General features: G+C 59.8%; 1 pseudogene; it reads right to left on the reverse strand.

Annotated features, from left to right (window-relative positions):
- Window positions 1-12,946, reverse strand: part of LOC136993985 (scavenger receptor cysteine-rich type 1 protein M130-like) — a 114,302-nt pseudogene extending 101,356 nt beyond the window's left edge.
- Window positions 12,947-14,407: the final 1,461 nt, after the last annotated feature.

Consider the following 14,407-nt stretch of genomic DNA (forward strand, 5'->3'; position numbering starts at 1 on the left):
AGTGCTGTAAGGATATGGCATCTTCTGGTAGGCCTCAGTGGCAGAGACAGCAGCCATAGCCAAGAGGACAAAGACGTCAGTTCTATCAGAGGCTTTCAGCCTTGGCAGTGCCCTTGGCTGTCTCAACCACAAACTGTCCTACACTGTCCCAAACCTGGGCCTTTTTCCCTGTAGCCTGTAGACACCCAACCTGCTTCCCCACCTTGCTCTCACCCCTGGATCTCCCCACCTTTACTGATGTCTCTCCATTCTTGCAGGTCTTTACACACAAAGCCATGGGCTCACCCCAGACTTCCTTTGGGTCACCTGTCACCACAGCACAACCCTTCAAGTGACATGTCTTTTATCTAACATCCTGTCTGAACCTCTCAAGCTACAGACTGTGACTCTTTCCCCTTCTCGTGCTGCTTCCCACTACCAAGAAACCCTCCATCATCTCAGAAACCACCCTTCAAGCAGTCATAGGCTACTACTATACTGCCCATAGCCTCCCTTTCTGCAGGCTAAAGAGGCCCAGGTCCTTTAGCCTCCCCTGTGGGTGTGGTTATTCCTCCCAAGGCACAGGACTTGCCACTTCTCTTTGGAAATCTTCATGAGGTGCTTGTTGTCCAAATCCCCTAAGTTTCTCAAGGGCCCTCTGGACTGAAGCTCCTTTGTGTCAAAAGAACCTCAAAGCAGTGCCAGTGCGGAAAGGGTAAAGAGGGGTGGGCTGACTGTGTGGCAGGATGGTAAAAGAGATATACTTAGTAAAGGGGAAAAGGAGAAAAAAATGAAACAAAATGTGAGGAATAGAATTTATCAGGGCTGTTTGTAGATACGTACCTGAAACCCTACATCTGGACAATGTATACGTGGTCTAATGAATACCAAGAAGAGGGGGATAATCACTTCCCTTGATCTCCTGGCTGGTTGGGTGAGGGGACACCCACTCAAAGCCCAAACAGGCACTAACCAAACTAACCCCAGCTTCCCTGAGGTAGGAGTTCGAGCAGGAAAGCTTGAGGATCTGGGGGACTTCACAGAAGAACTGCCCAATGGCATTGCCTTGGCAGAGTGGTACTGAAAGGTGTTACTAGCGTGCAGCACAGCATTGAGAAAACCACTGCCCCAGGCAGTTGCTGCCATTTTGACACAAGCTCTGCTGCCCGGGAGGGTTCCACAGTGCAGGGGTTTGCAGATGGCAATACAGCAGTCATAAGCCACGACAGCGAGAAGAGAACCCTCTGCTATTATCAGAAAGACAAACAGAAAGACTTGGGCAGCACATCTTGAGTAGGAAATGGCCCTGGTGTTCCAGAAGGAATTGGCCATAGATTTGGGGACAGTGGTGGAGATGGAGCCAAGGTCAGCAAGGGAGAGGTTGAGGAGGAAGAGGTACATGGAGGTGTGGAGGTAGTAGTCAAAGGCTATGGCTGTGATGATGAGGCCATTGCCCATGAGTGCAGCCAGGTAGATGCCCAGGAAGAGCAAGAAGTGCAAGAGCTGCAGCTCCCATGCGTCTGCAAACATCAGGAGGAGGAACTCGTTGAGGGAGCTGCTATTGGACATTTGCGTCCTCTGGACTTTGAGGACTGTCCAAGGAGGAAAAGACATTGACAAGTTAGGAGAGACCTCTCAAGGGGGGAAAAAAGTTCCATTTCTCATTAAAAGCACCACATTGCCTCTCTTTATTGGGAGGATCACTGGGCAGGTACCTTGCTTGAGCTCTTGTTTGTGCTGGCAGAGGGTGTCGTGAGGAGCAGGGACCTCTGCCCCTGGGCTCTGGAGGAGTCCGTCCTGCTGTACAGCAGGAGGGACTTGGGAATGGGGGTGAATAGCTCTGACACTCGCTATTTCTGTCAAAAGGATTCACTGTCACTTGGTGCAGAGTGAGGAAAGCTAGTCTGCCGATTAGCCTTGGTACCAGCTGTCCCATGCTCGCACCTCTCTGAGCTGGAGGATGATGTCACCCTAAAAAGAAACCAGTCACTGCTGAGAGCAGAGGAGTCCAGTTATGAAATGCAGATCTCCAAACTTCTCTCCCTTTCTCAGAGCACCTGAGGGAGGTCTCCACACTCCCCTTCTAGCCAAGGACACACAGGGCTCTTTTCAGCTGCCCCTGTACAGCCTCCCACCACCATCTCTGTACTCTTAACATCTCTGCAGCTTCTTCATGCTTCTCTCGGATATCAGAGAGATGCTATGAGACAGATGAGCCTTTCTGGAGGGCAGCTCAAAGTCTGGCAGGACACCACAGGGAAACAGTCAAATGTCCTACAGAGGGTCTCTCCTTCAGGGAGGGTCAGTTCATTTCCCAACACCATGGACTGGATTTCCTGGAGCCACGCAGGTTTGAAGGGGGCTGGGGCAATCTCATTCCCATGCAGGCTCTCTGTTGCACAACTTGCAGCATTGGTGTCTGAACTGCACCTGAAACCTCCCAACCCTTGAAAGCCCAAGAGAAGAACAGGAGCAGCATGGGCAGGAGGGAAAACAAGGAGCAATATCACGATCCTGCTGCCAAAAGAGGCAAGCAGAGAGAGACAGACAGGCACTCAGGAAAGTCTTCACCTTTACCCAGTTGGGCAGGCCACCTTGCAGACAGCGATATTGCAGGGCAGTCACTCTCAGCCCCCCCTGTTGGGCAGCATGAAACAGGCCCGTGGAAAGAGAGATGTCCCTCTCCTCAGCCAGAGGTCTTGCTGCAGAGGAGGCAGCTCGTGCCCTGGACTCCGTGTCTGTCAGGGCAGAGGCTCTGTTGAGTAGGAGAGGGGACATGAGGGGCTTTCTCAGAGGAAGGTGTCTGCGTCAGAGGGACTGACCATGACTTGCCCAAATCCATCTGCCCATGACAATTCTTTTAGCAGTTCCATCAGCCCCAGAGCTGGCTGAACAGGTGCTTGTCCCACAGCAGATGGGCCGTGGGGCTGAGCAGAGCTGGCAGCCCCAGTCCTTGGGAAAGCAGTTTTGTGCTCGCCCCAGCATGGCCGTGAACTGCAGGTGAGCTCACCACGGAAGCTCCTACTTGGTGCAATAGGGACAAGCAAACCAGGATCCAGTGCCCAGGTCCTGGGGAGGTTTGTGCTCCCATCCCCTGGTTTACAGAGGTGGTGCTCAAATCCCTGAGCTACAGGGCCACCCTGCAGCCCGGCAACAGCTCTATGGATGCACTGCCAGCTTGGAGTGCTCCAAAGCTGTCATCTTCCTCCTGAGCTTCCCCTGAGCCCAAGGAGAAAGCCCCTGTCCTTCTCCACTCCAAATGTGGAATGCCCACAGGAGAAGAGCATTCCCAGAGTGAGACCTCGTGGAGATGGGTGATGAACACGGCTGCTGGAAACACAACCCCCATCCCCATGGGAAACCCCTGCTCCTACTGGGCTCAGGCTCCAGCCCTGCATTTCCCACAGAGAGAAATGGGCAGGGGGCTGTTGACGGAGGGGGCTGTTTCAGGGCAGGGGCTGCCAGCAGGGAGGCTCCAGGTCGCGGGGCTGGAGGTGGAGTCTGAGCCCCAGCACCCCGAGGGCCCCCAGGGACACCCCAGCCCTGCCCCACCACCCTGGGGACATTCTGGTGACACCATCTGTATCCCCCAGCAGAGAGCAGTGCATGTAGGGCCAGATCCAGGCAGGAGGGCAGGGCAGACCATAAGTGGGGCAAGCGCAGTGCAGCTCTCCTGCAGTGTAGCTGAGGGCTGGACATGGTGACTGAGTGCCAACCAAGCCCCTGTGCAGCTCCCATTGGGACAGCAGCTGATCTGGGACCACCGAGGGGAAGGAGCAGGGTCCAGCCCTTGCTTACTCTGCACTTTGGCCCTGAGGTCTAAATCTCCAGGGCAGAAGAGGCTGGTGAGAGGCACCTGGCACACAACCAGGTCCCTGCAGAGCAGGTGCTCCAGCACAGAAGTGTCTGCCCCAGAGCAAGAGCCCCTCTGCACCCTGGGGTCCCCCTGCCCTGCCACACGCAGCCTGGGACAGAGATGCCTGAGACCCCTCGCTGAGCAGCACTGGGACTTTTCCCTCACGCCTACACTGCCTACATCCAGTCCCCTCCTGCGATCCCTTCCCAGCTCTGCACACATGGTCCAGCCCTCCTGCAAGGTCCCCAGCACCAGCGCTCCAGCCTGGAGAGGAGCCAAGACATCCCCAGCCCCGGGATGTGCTGCTGCCCATGGAGGGTCAGCGCAGGGCCCAGGGCTGGAGGAGCTCCCAGCGATGCCTGGGGAAGCGCTACCATGGGAGAGGGTGCTGGTGACAGCTGCCGGCTGCCTCCTCTCCTCGAGGGCAGGATCCTGCTTTTTGCAGGCAGCCAAGCTGTGGCTGTTCCCAGCAGGGAGCCCAGCCACTGGGACCAGGACGCACACAGCCCCCACTGCTGGGTGGTGGCTTGGCTGCTGTGGGAGAGGACACATGTCCCTCCAGGGACCCAGAGCTGAAACCCTCTTACGAAGCAGAGGCAGCGCTGGGCAGCACCGGGACTGGGGGAGTTATCCTCTGCCTCCCCAAGACAGGCACCAGACCCTGGGCAGACGCATTTGATTTTGTCCCCCAGCCTGATGGTGCAGGCTGCGGGGAAGAGGTGAGCTGTGCTCTGGCTGCTGGGCAGGGAGAGCTGAGGGCAGTTGCATGGCCCCATGCACTGCAAAAGGAAACATCTCCTCCCATCACTGCCTGCTCCCGTCCCCCTGCGCCCTACACACAGATATCCCCCTCCACAAACCCAAACTGGCGCCCCAGGCGAGGCAGCTCCTTCTTCTGCCCTTGCAGCCCAGCAGCGGGAGGGCAGAGGGGTGGAGTGGATGGGAGCAGGAGGATGGGGGTCCCAGGGCTGCCCAGGGCCCTGGTGCCTCACAGCCCCTGCCAGGAAGGAGCCAGCTCAGGCTGGGCCAGGTGTGCTTGAGGGTCCACGAGGGCTGCGGGAGTGAGGAGCAGCCCTGGAAACAGGCGTCCCTGCGGAGCCAGAGGAGGGGAAATCCCAGCTCTGGGTGCCCAAACAAGCTGCTCTGTACCATGTGCCGGGGCAGTGGGAAGCAGAGCTGCCTCCCAGCTGCTATGGGGAGGTGATCCCTGGGTGATGAACCCCTCTGGGTATGGCTGGGGTGTTCAGGGCCCTGCTGTCACTTCCAGACTCACATCTGTGGGGCCACAGCCCAGGGGTAACCCTGTCACTGCAGCTCTGTGGTGGCCTCCATGCCTTGGGACCAGGGTGACCCTGGTAGAGCCCCAGGGAAAAGAGCCAGCAGGGGCACTCTGGTGGGGGAGGAGACTGGCCCTCCCCACCCAGAGGGCCATTACGGGACCCATTTTGGGTGGAAACTCTGTGTGTGGTTTGCAGGATGGAAATGTCTCTGCCAGCAGGAATATCCTCCAACTGGCCTATTCACTGTTATCGCACTCCAAGGACCATGGGCACTTGCAGGTGCACAGCCTGTCTCAGAGCCTGCTGTTCCCAAGACGTGCCCCTTCCCCACTGCTGGTTCTTGGTGCTTTGCTCTCCCTGATCAGCCTTGGGGACAATCCCGCCACCTGGGGAGGGAGGCTTGGGATCAAACTTCCAAAGGGTTTGGTAAGAACAAATACCAATGCATGGTGTAAAAGTATGGGAATAAAAATAGAGGAAAGGCCCAGCTGTTTCTGCTGCCAGTGGGAGAAGGGAGAGCGCTCTCTGGCACTCACGGCTCTCCCAGCTGCACAGGCCTCTCTTCTGTCCCCGGTGCACCCAACTGCACGGCAGCGGTGGGCGCCCCTGGCCCTGGGCTCAAGGACTGTTTGGCACCAGGACCCTGTCTCTCAGCCTTGGTGTCCTCATGGGGACGTGCCAGAAACACCTCTTCAGCATCATCATAGTCCGTGTCCATGGGGGGCAGGGATGGGGTGGCTCTCTTGGCTCCGGGGGCCCTGTCACTTCCTTGGGAGTGCAGGCTCCACCCTGGAAGCAGCAAGGACACTGCATTGCAGTTTTCCCCATGCGGGTGCCCCTCCTGGGCTCTATATCCCCTTCTTCCCCCTCCCCTCACTGCCCCTGAGACATCCAGCCCAATATCCCACCCCTCTTTCCCCACCAGGAAAACACCTTGGACAGGATCCCTCCCCATCCTGAGAGGTCGGGCTTTCAGTACGCAGTGACACTCTGGGCACTGGGGACGGCAGCCCAGGAGCCGGCAGCACTGCATTTCCCCCTCACCTCTGTGTGCCTCCCCGGGCTCGTCTCCCTCCTCTGCTTCCCTGGGTGTTTCCCAGTCTTGCTGCCCAGGAACAAAATCCTCCCTGGGCTCAGAGACTTCCTTGGCATCATCATAGTCATCTGCTGGGTCACCTCTGGGCAGGGTGGGGACATCTGAAAGGAGAGGGGAGCTGTTGGAAATGAGAAGAGCCCTCCCGCAGAGCGGAGGAAGGAAGGAGGTGCCCGACCAAGGGGCTGAGATGCTGGTGCTGGCAGGACTACAGGAGACCCTGCATTCTGCCCACCTCCCCTTGGGTACAGGAGTGTGCGTGCAGCAGTGGGGATCCCTCTCGCCCAGCCACAAGGCTGGCAGTGTCGGGCTCTGCCCTGGAGCTGGCTGTGAAGGCTCCCCGTGTGCCTGAGGAGATGGGGCTTGGAGGCACGGCTCCTCGGGGCGAATTCGGGACCTGCTGGAGGCAGGGATGGGTCGAGCATGGGAAGTCCCCATGCGACCCCTCAGGGCACAGGGCTGCAGGTACCCAGATCCAATGGGCACATCCGACCCTCGCCCGCTCAGGACAGCTCTGGAGTCACACACGAGGGCGATTCCTCCCCACCGCAACAGTGATACTCAGTGACACCGCTGTTGGTCACACAGCTATGGGGAAGAGAGATCGACCCTTCCTCTGCCTCCCCCTCCATTACCTGGGGCTGACCCAGCACCATCCTCCTCCTCGCTGTCCCTGGGGTCGGGCTGCAGCTTGGTCAGGGACCCCTCTGAAGAGGAGCCTGCGGAGAGGAGCAGCGGGTGTTATCGGGGTGAGCTCTGCTGACCCTGCTCATGGCCAAGGCTGGTGGGAAGGGGGACCTACACAGCAGGGACTGCACGGGGAGGAGGGCTTGGGGCTTGCCCTGCTCCCATGGGACAAACCCCATTTCAAAGGGCCTTTCAGAGCTGCCCCAGGACGGCCCCTTCCCTCACCCACCAGGTACAACCCCGGGGGTGCAGCAGGAGAGGCAGGGAGGAGCTGTGCCCCCGGCTGCAATGGGCAGAGCTGGTGGGGAGGAAGCTCCTCTCCTGAGCCCAGCACTGGGCTGCTCTCCCCGCAGACCCCTGGCACCAGCGCTGCGGGGACCACTGGCCCGGGAGCTGCCGAGGTGCTGTCCTGGGTCAGGGCTGAGGGAAAGGGCCCTGCAGATGTGCTCCCTCCCAGCAGCGACCCACACTGACCTGAGCGACCAAACTTCGCCTGTTTCTCCCACGTCAGGCTGTAGTCAATCTCCTGGTACACGGCCTCAGAGAAGGACTCCAGAGACCTCCTGGAGCCTGGGGACAGAGGCAAGGTCAGCACAGGGACATGGAGACAGGAGACTGGACCCCAATGTGCTCACCCATCATCCCTTCTGCCTGGGCCAGCCCAGGACACACCCCACGGCCTGGCCCCACTGCTCTGTCCAGTCATCGTGGCCACATCCCTGCTGACAACAGCGTCCCTGTGCATATGGTCTGGGGCAATGGCATCCTCACGCTCTCCCTTCAGAGACAGCCCCATGCCCCTTTTCACCCTGAGTCACTCCCTCCTCGGACCCTGGAGCAGCTCCCGCAGCTCCTCTCCCTGGTGAACTTCCCGTTCTCTGCCAGATGGCTCCTGGCATGGGTGGGAAGGGATGGATGCAGGGAGAAGCCCAGGGACCAGACACCATCACACAGAGACCCCCTGCCCTGCGTGCCTCCCGGCACCACTCCTGCCCCACGACCTCCCCTCCAGCTCTGACCAGAGTGGGGCCAGCAGCATCCTCAAAGGTCTCCCGCTGCTCCCGTCTCCCCCAGCCCCTCACTGCTGTTTCTATCCTCCCCCGTCACCATCTCCTCCTGCGTTTGGACTCTCTCCACCCTGCTTGCTGCTGTCCCCAGCCAGACAGTGAAGGGGCAAGAACAGGGCAGGAGGCAGCACCCCCACCCCGGCTCTGTCTCTGCCCCTCACAGACACCCCACAGCACCCGCAGGGCTGCCAAGAGGTGTCGCCCACCTGGGACCGATGGGGAAGGACCCACCTCTGCGCTGAGCTCTGGCACTTCTCACTTGCTCCACCAGCAGGGCCAGGATCAGGCACAGCAGGGCCCCCAGGATGATGCAGATGATGACAGGCACTGAGATTCTCCTGCTATCCTTCTCATGGCCCCGGGGCAAATCTGCACAGGCAGGGACATGAAGGAGGCAGTTCCTGGCCTGGGGGAGGTGGGGACCCAGGGACACCCCACTCCTTACCCCCCACACATGGCAGCAGGGGGTGGAGACACAGAGGTGGGTCACGGGGCAGCTCCCACACTGCTGGGGAAAATCATAGCCCTCCCCAAAGCTACCCGTTCCCACCCCAGGGCCTCCTCTCCAGGGCTTCGCACCCCAGCACAGAGCCCCTTCCCTCAGGCTGCAGCTCACAGCCTGGCCTGGGGAGATCAACCCCCAGGGAGGAGAGGTTACCTGCTCGGGGGGGTGACATTGTCATCCTGGGTGGAGCTGCAGAGCAGAGAGAAACAGAGATGTCTGTGGGTGTGTGTGTCAGTGGATGTACCCTACAAGTCCCCTCTGAACTGCCCTTCTCTGCGTCCCTGTGACAGCACCCAGGGCCTCTGCTCTGGGACACACGGAGGACAGCACCGGCAGCCCAGGGGATGCACCCAGGGAGCTGCAGGAGTCCCATGCGCAGAGGCCTGAGGACACCCTGCCCCACAAACTGCTTCAACCTCCCAGTGCCTCCTTGATCATGCACAGCAGCTGAAACCCCCAGTAATTCAGTGTATACCAGCACGGCACTCAAGGCTCAGCCCCAAAGGGTCCATGGTTAGCAGAGGAGCAGACGGATGCTCCCAGAGGGGAGGCTTTCCTGAGCCAGAGTGCTGGCAGTGCCTGGGGCATGGGGACTTTCCAGTCTAAATGCTGGTGGTCCTGGTGCTCTCTATTGAAAATAAAGAGCAACAGGCACCTCCGAGAGGTGTCCAAGATGAGGGGGAGGAGACCCTGCCTGCAGGTGCCTCTGCCCCTCCTTGGGCTATGCGGGGAGCTGAGGACAGCTATTGCTGATGAACGTGGGTCACCCCAAGAGCTGAAATCTTGCTCGTGTCACTACCAAGCTCTTTCTCTGCATTGCACCTTGCTGAACAGGGAGCAAGACTTGGTGTGAGCTTTGTGCCCAGGTGGCTCCAGCATTACCATTGCAGGTGGTGTGGGCATTTTTTATTTTCTCCAGCCACTAAACCTTACTCAGCCATACGCTGTCATTGCTCAGGAAGGTGCAGAGATGGGAAAGCATGGGAGGCCCAGGCAAATCCCAGAGCCACCACATATGTCCTAAATGGCGCATATGGAGCAGCTCCAGCAGGAGGAAGCAGTGGCCTAGCCAATGGCCTGGGCGATGGACAGGACGAGCACAAGCCTTGCTCCCGTCTCCACCCTGCGGCTGGCACCTGCTGAGATAGCTGGGGAAGAGCCCACATGTCTCTGCCCTTCTGCATCCCCATGGATTGGGGACTTGGAGCTTGTGTTTTTGGCAGGAAGCAGAGGGAGGGGGGCCTTTCTGAAAAGACACACTGAGTTTGGGGTATATGCTGCAAGAAGCCAGGGCAAATCCCAGCCCTGCTCTGCTGCTCAGCCCCAGGCATTGCTCCTGCTGGGTGAACCCAGGGCAGTCCCTGCAGGCGGTGGCATCAGGGTCTCTCTGCAGGGCTCTCTGCGGCTCTGGGATGGGTCTGTGTGCTGCAGGAGGGAGCAGAGGGTCCTTTGCAGCCACCGTGAGTGGAGGTGTGCCCCGCAGCCCCGTCCCGTGCCTGTTCCGCAGGAGGAGCGTGGAGGAGGCCAGGCCTGGCAGTGGCCCTCGGTGCCTGAACTACCTGCCCTGGGGAGGCCAGAGATGCCTCCTCCCTGCTTGGTCCTCACCTCTCACAGCGCAAAGTGGTCTGCCTGAGCAGGCAAAGCCCTTTGAATCCCTCCGTGGAAAGCCAGGGTTGCTCCAGGAAGAAATACACGTTCTTGTTGCCTTGGGCTTCCCTGCTTTGTTGGCTTGCTGTGTCACACACAAGGGGCAAGTTTGGCTAATCCTGCGTTTTCCCTGCACTCACCTGAGCAGAAAACACCAGCATCATTGTCCTGTGAGCATTGGGAGGCCCCCAGGGCAGTCACAGGGCACTGTCCCAAATGGGATTCGGTCCCCTCGCAGTGGAAGCTCTCTCTCCAGACAGGGCCCGTTCCTCTCCCAAAATGCCCTCCTCCAGGAACAGACTCAGCAAATCCACAGTTGAGCTGATGACAGAGAACGTGGGCGTCGGAGATGTCCCAGCGAGAGTCACAGAGCGTCCCCCAGGTCCCCTGCACCTGCATCTCCACTCGCCCTGAACACTCCGTGCTGCCATTCACCAGCCTGAAGCCTGGAAATATTGCAAAGCAGAGAGAGGGCAATTGGAGAAGATGGCTTTGTGCTCTTGCACCTCCAGTAGCCAAAGAGGGAAATGCCACAGAGACGCAATCCCATCTCCTTTGGCTGCATCACTGGAAGATTACAGACAACTCCACGCCTCCTGTACTCGCACCAGGCTCAGCACGGTCACTTCCCTGCTCCCCTACCCAACAGCGCACAGCTCACAGCACCTCCTCCCTGAATGCTCACGTGTGCAGGTGACACCAGCGTCGTTCGCATGGGTGCAGGTCTGGTTGCTGAGGGACCTCCAGGGGCAGGAGGAGAGGAGCGATTCATTCCCCACACACTGCAGCTCTCTGTCCCAGATGGGACCGACCCCCTCTCCAAAGTGAGCTGCCCCAGGCACGGACAGGGCTCTGCCGCGCTGCAGCTCCCTGCAGATAACGTTGGCAGCTTTGAGATCAAAGTGTGAGTCACAGACTGTTCTCCACTGGCCTCCGTCTCTGATCTCCACACGTCCTGAGCAGGGGCTGTCCCCTCCAACCAGCTGCACAAATCCTGGAAAAAACACCAATGGCAGGCAGTTCCCAGAGGCTTCTGGCAGTTACATACCCACATCCCACATCGTTTCCAAGGCAGCCACATCCAAAATGCCCCGTGAACATCCCGGCAGCAGCCGTCAGTGGGTGCTGATGACACAAACCCTTCAGGGCCTCCCTCACCTCCTCTCACACCTGCACAGTGCTCCAGGGCTTGTGTCTATCCTGGACCCACAGCCACAGGCACTGCTCAGAGAAAGGATGCTGCCCCAGAGGCCCGGCACTGCCTGCCACAGGGTCCCCTGGCACAGCAGCACCTGGTCCAGGAAAATGGGCCCAGGTGCTCACGGCTCCTGCAGCTTGCTCAGCCCCTGCCGAGCTCAGGGCCAGGCTGGGGAAGCACCTTGGAGCAGCCCAAAATGCGCCCTGTTCCCAGGGCTGTCCTGGGGTGTTGAGGTGTCTGGGAGGGGAGACACGTCCCAGGCACAGAAATGGTGCAGCTGTAACTGGGTCGGTGTCTGGGCCAGCTGCCCCCTCTGACGTGTGCCCGGGGAGGGGTGTCCCCAGGCAGGGCCACAGCACACTGCCGGGGGTGCACACGGAGCAGGCCAGCGACTGGGCAGAGGAGCAGGAGAACCATGGGAAGCCCTGGGCCAACACCAGCTCTCACTGCAAAAGCAGGTGCAAATGAGGGTCAGTAAGTGCTGGCAAAGCCCTGTGGCACAGGCCAGCGTGGGGAGCCAGGAGTCGTCCCTGGTGTGTAGGGCATGGGGACCCTCAGCACTGCCCGATGGGTTCTGGCAGAACAGGAGGAGATTGATGGAGACCAAAAGACCCTGCGGGGCCAGGTGAGGGAATCATCTTCCAGCCCGAGGCACCGCCTGAGGGTGTCTGAGCCCCCTGTCCCCTGCAGGGACATCAGCAGCAACAGTCCCAGCTTGGCAGCAAGAGGAGCCACGTCAGGGCCTGCACTGGTACCCACACATTTCTCCTTCAGGGCACAGCCCAGTTAACGCCCTGATCCCAACCCCGACCCCAAACGGGAGGGATTGGCTGACTCCTTACCTGAACAATTCACTCCAGCGTCCCAACGATGATCGCAGTAGTGTTTTTCCCAACCAGCATGACTGCACTCAGACAGGGCAGTCTCGGTGCCTTGACACTTAAGAGCGCTCAGTCAAATCGGGCCAGATCCTTGCCCAAAATGTGTGTACCAAAAAAACTGGAGAGCAGATCCACAGCCCAGCTGCTTACAAACCACAGCAGCATCTTCCATGCTAAAGCAATCATCACACACCGTCCCCCACTGACCCCGGTGTTTCACCTCCACTCTCCCAGCACAGCGACTGCCTCCAGACTCCAGCCTCAGCTCCGCAGCACCTTCAAACAGACACAGGACCGGTTAGGAGAGCACTGCGACCCATTGCTACCACTGCGTGAGGTCCACTTGCCTGGGACCAAGTCCCAGGACTGGGGTGTGAGCCCTCTCCCCTCTGGGCCATCCCGGAACAGTGCTTGGGTCCCTCCTCTCCCCGCGGGCTGAGCTGGGCTCGGCTGGGGGATGCCCAGCTCTGATCCTGCTGGGACAGTCACACCCCACAGCCCTCAGCACCTCCTCCCACCCCAGCAGCCCACTCCACCCTGCCCATGCCCATGCGGACACCATGCCTGGCCCTGCACAGGGCACCCACTCCTGCCCCGAAAAGTGCCTCATGAGCAGCCCTGAACCCCCAGGACTCCCCACACACTGCTGCTCCTCCCAGGGCCCTGACCACCGCCTGCTCTGGGAACCACCCAAACCCACCCACCTCCTGCAGGGTTTTCCACATCCCCAGGGAGCACTGAGATGATCCCCATGATCCCTCCCAACCCACATCCCCTCCTTGCACATGGGCATGAGCCCAGCCCCTGCCCTTGGCCAGGACTCCCAGGAAGGACACCTCTCTGCTGGGCTGTGGGTGCAGGTGTCCCGGTCCCCTCCTCTCTGCAAAGCACAAACTGCCTTTCCTCGGGCCAGGCACACCCCGACCCCAGGGCAGCGAACACCACAGAAACCCTCCTGGGCACCCTGAGTGTTGGCTGTGCCCTGGGGATCGATGAGCGCTGCAGTCATCAGCTGATCCACTGCCAGCTCCAAGGGCACAGTACTGGGGAACAGGGGGTCCCCAGAGGATGCCCAAGGATGGGCTGTCTCTAAACACACTCAGGCAATGACTGCCACAGCAGCACAGCAGCCCTGGAAGCACAAAAACCCTTCTCCTACCCAGAGAGGCAAAAGCAAAGGCACAGGCTGCATGGACTTGAGCACCTTCTGCCCCTTGCCTCTTTGGGCTGGGGGAGGAAACTCCATTTGCAGAGGGATCCCAGTGACCTCACTGGTGCCCGTTGGCCCCAGGGCTGTGGGACAAGGAAGCAGGCACTTACCCCTGCAGAGCTGCACCCAGAGGAGCAGCCACAACACCCGAGGGACGAGGACTCCCTCGGCCTCCATCTGCAGCCTCCTGCCCTGCTGGCACGGCCCTGCTGCAACCCACTCCTTGCCACAGCTCCTGAGGACTCGCAGGGGACAACAAAGACAGGAGGGCAATATATAGCTGCAGGTGCTGGCCCAGCTGCACGAGGAGCCAATCGAAGCAGCAGGCACCTTTTTAGACATTATCAGGAGCCATCTCCCTTCTGAAACAGCCCTCCAAAGAAGTTCTCCAGTGCCGTTCATGACCATATATGAGGGACGGCTCCGATGCGGATGTCACAGTTGCTGCACTGGCGCATCGTCATGGGACCCACCCCTGTGGGACAGGGCAGACCGTGGCGGGAAATGGCTCTGCTGCCCCTTGTACCCCAGTGTGGGGACTGGGAGCTTTGGGCATCTTGTCCGCTGTGTGTACCCAAGTGTCCAAGGTGCGAGTGTCTGGTTGTCCCTGTACCATGGGAACCATGGAGCTGGGACTGCCCCTGGGGTGGGCAGTGTCATGAAGGGAAGGAAACAGCCCCAACCCTGCTACAGCCCCACTGTGCTGGGAGCAGCAGCAGTGGTGAAAGGCCTCGTTACCATGGCCAGAGCCCCTTCCCGTGAGAATGGGCTTGTCGATCCCTTCCCGCACAGCCCCGCAGTGGGTGCCTTGGCTGGGAGCAGGGAGCTGGGGCATTTCACTCCTCTCACAGCAGACAGGGAAGCCCAGGCGTTCAGAGCCCTCCCTACTCTCAGGGTGTTCACCCAAGGGCCCGTTATTCCCTCTCTGGGGCTGATCGGGAGATCAAAGTCTTGCCTGCGGGTGCGCAAACCACAGCCCACGCGACGTCAGCAGCCCCCGTGCC

This window comes from Apteryx mantelli, chromosome 23 (assembly GCF_036417845.1).
Source record: "Apteryx mantelli isolate bAptMan1 chromosome 23, bAptMan1.hap1, whole genome shotgun sequence".
NCBI lineage: Eukaryota > Metazoa > Chordata > Aves > Apterygiformes > Apterygidae > Apteryx > Apteryx mantelli.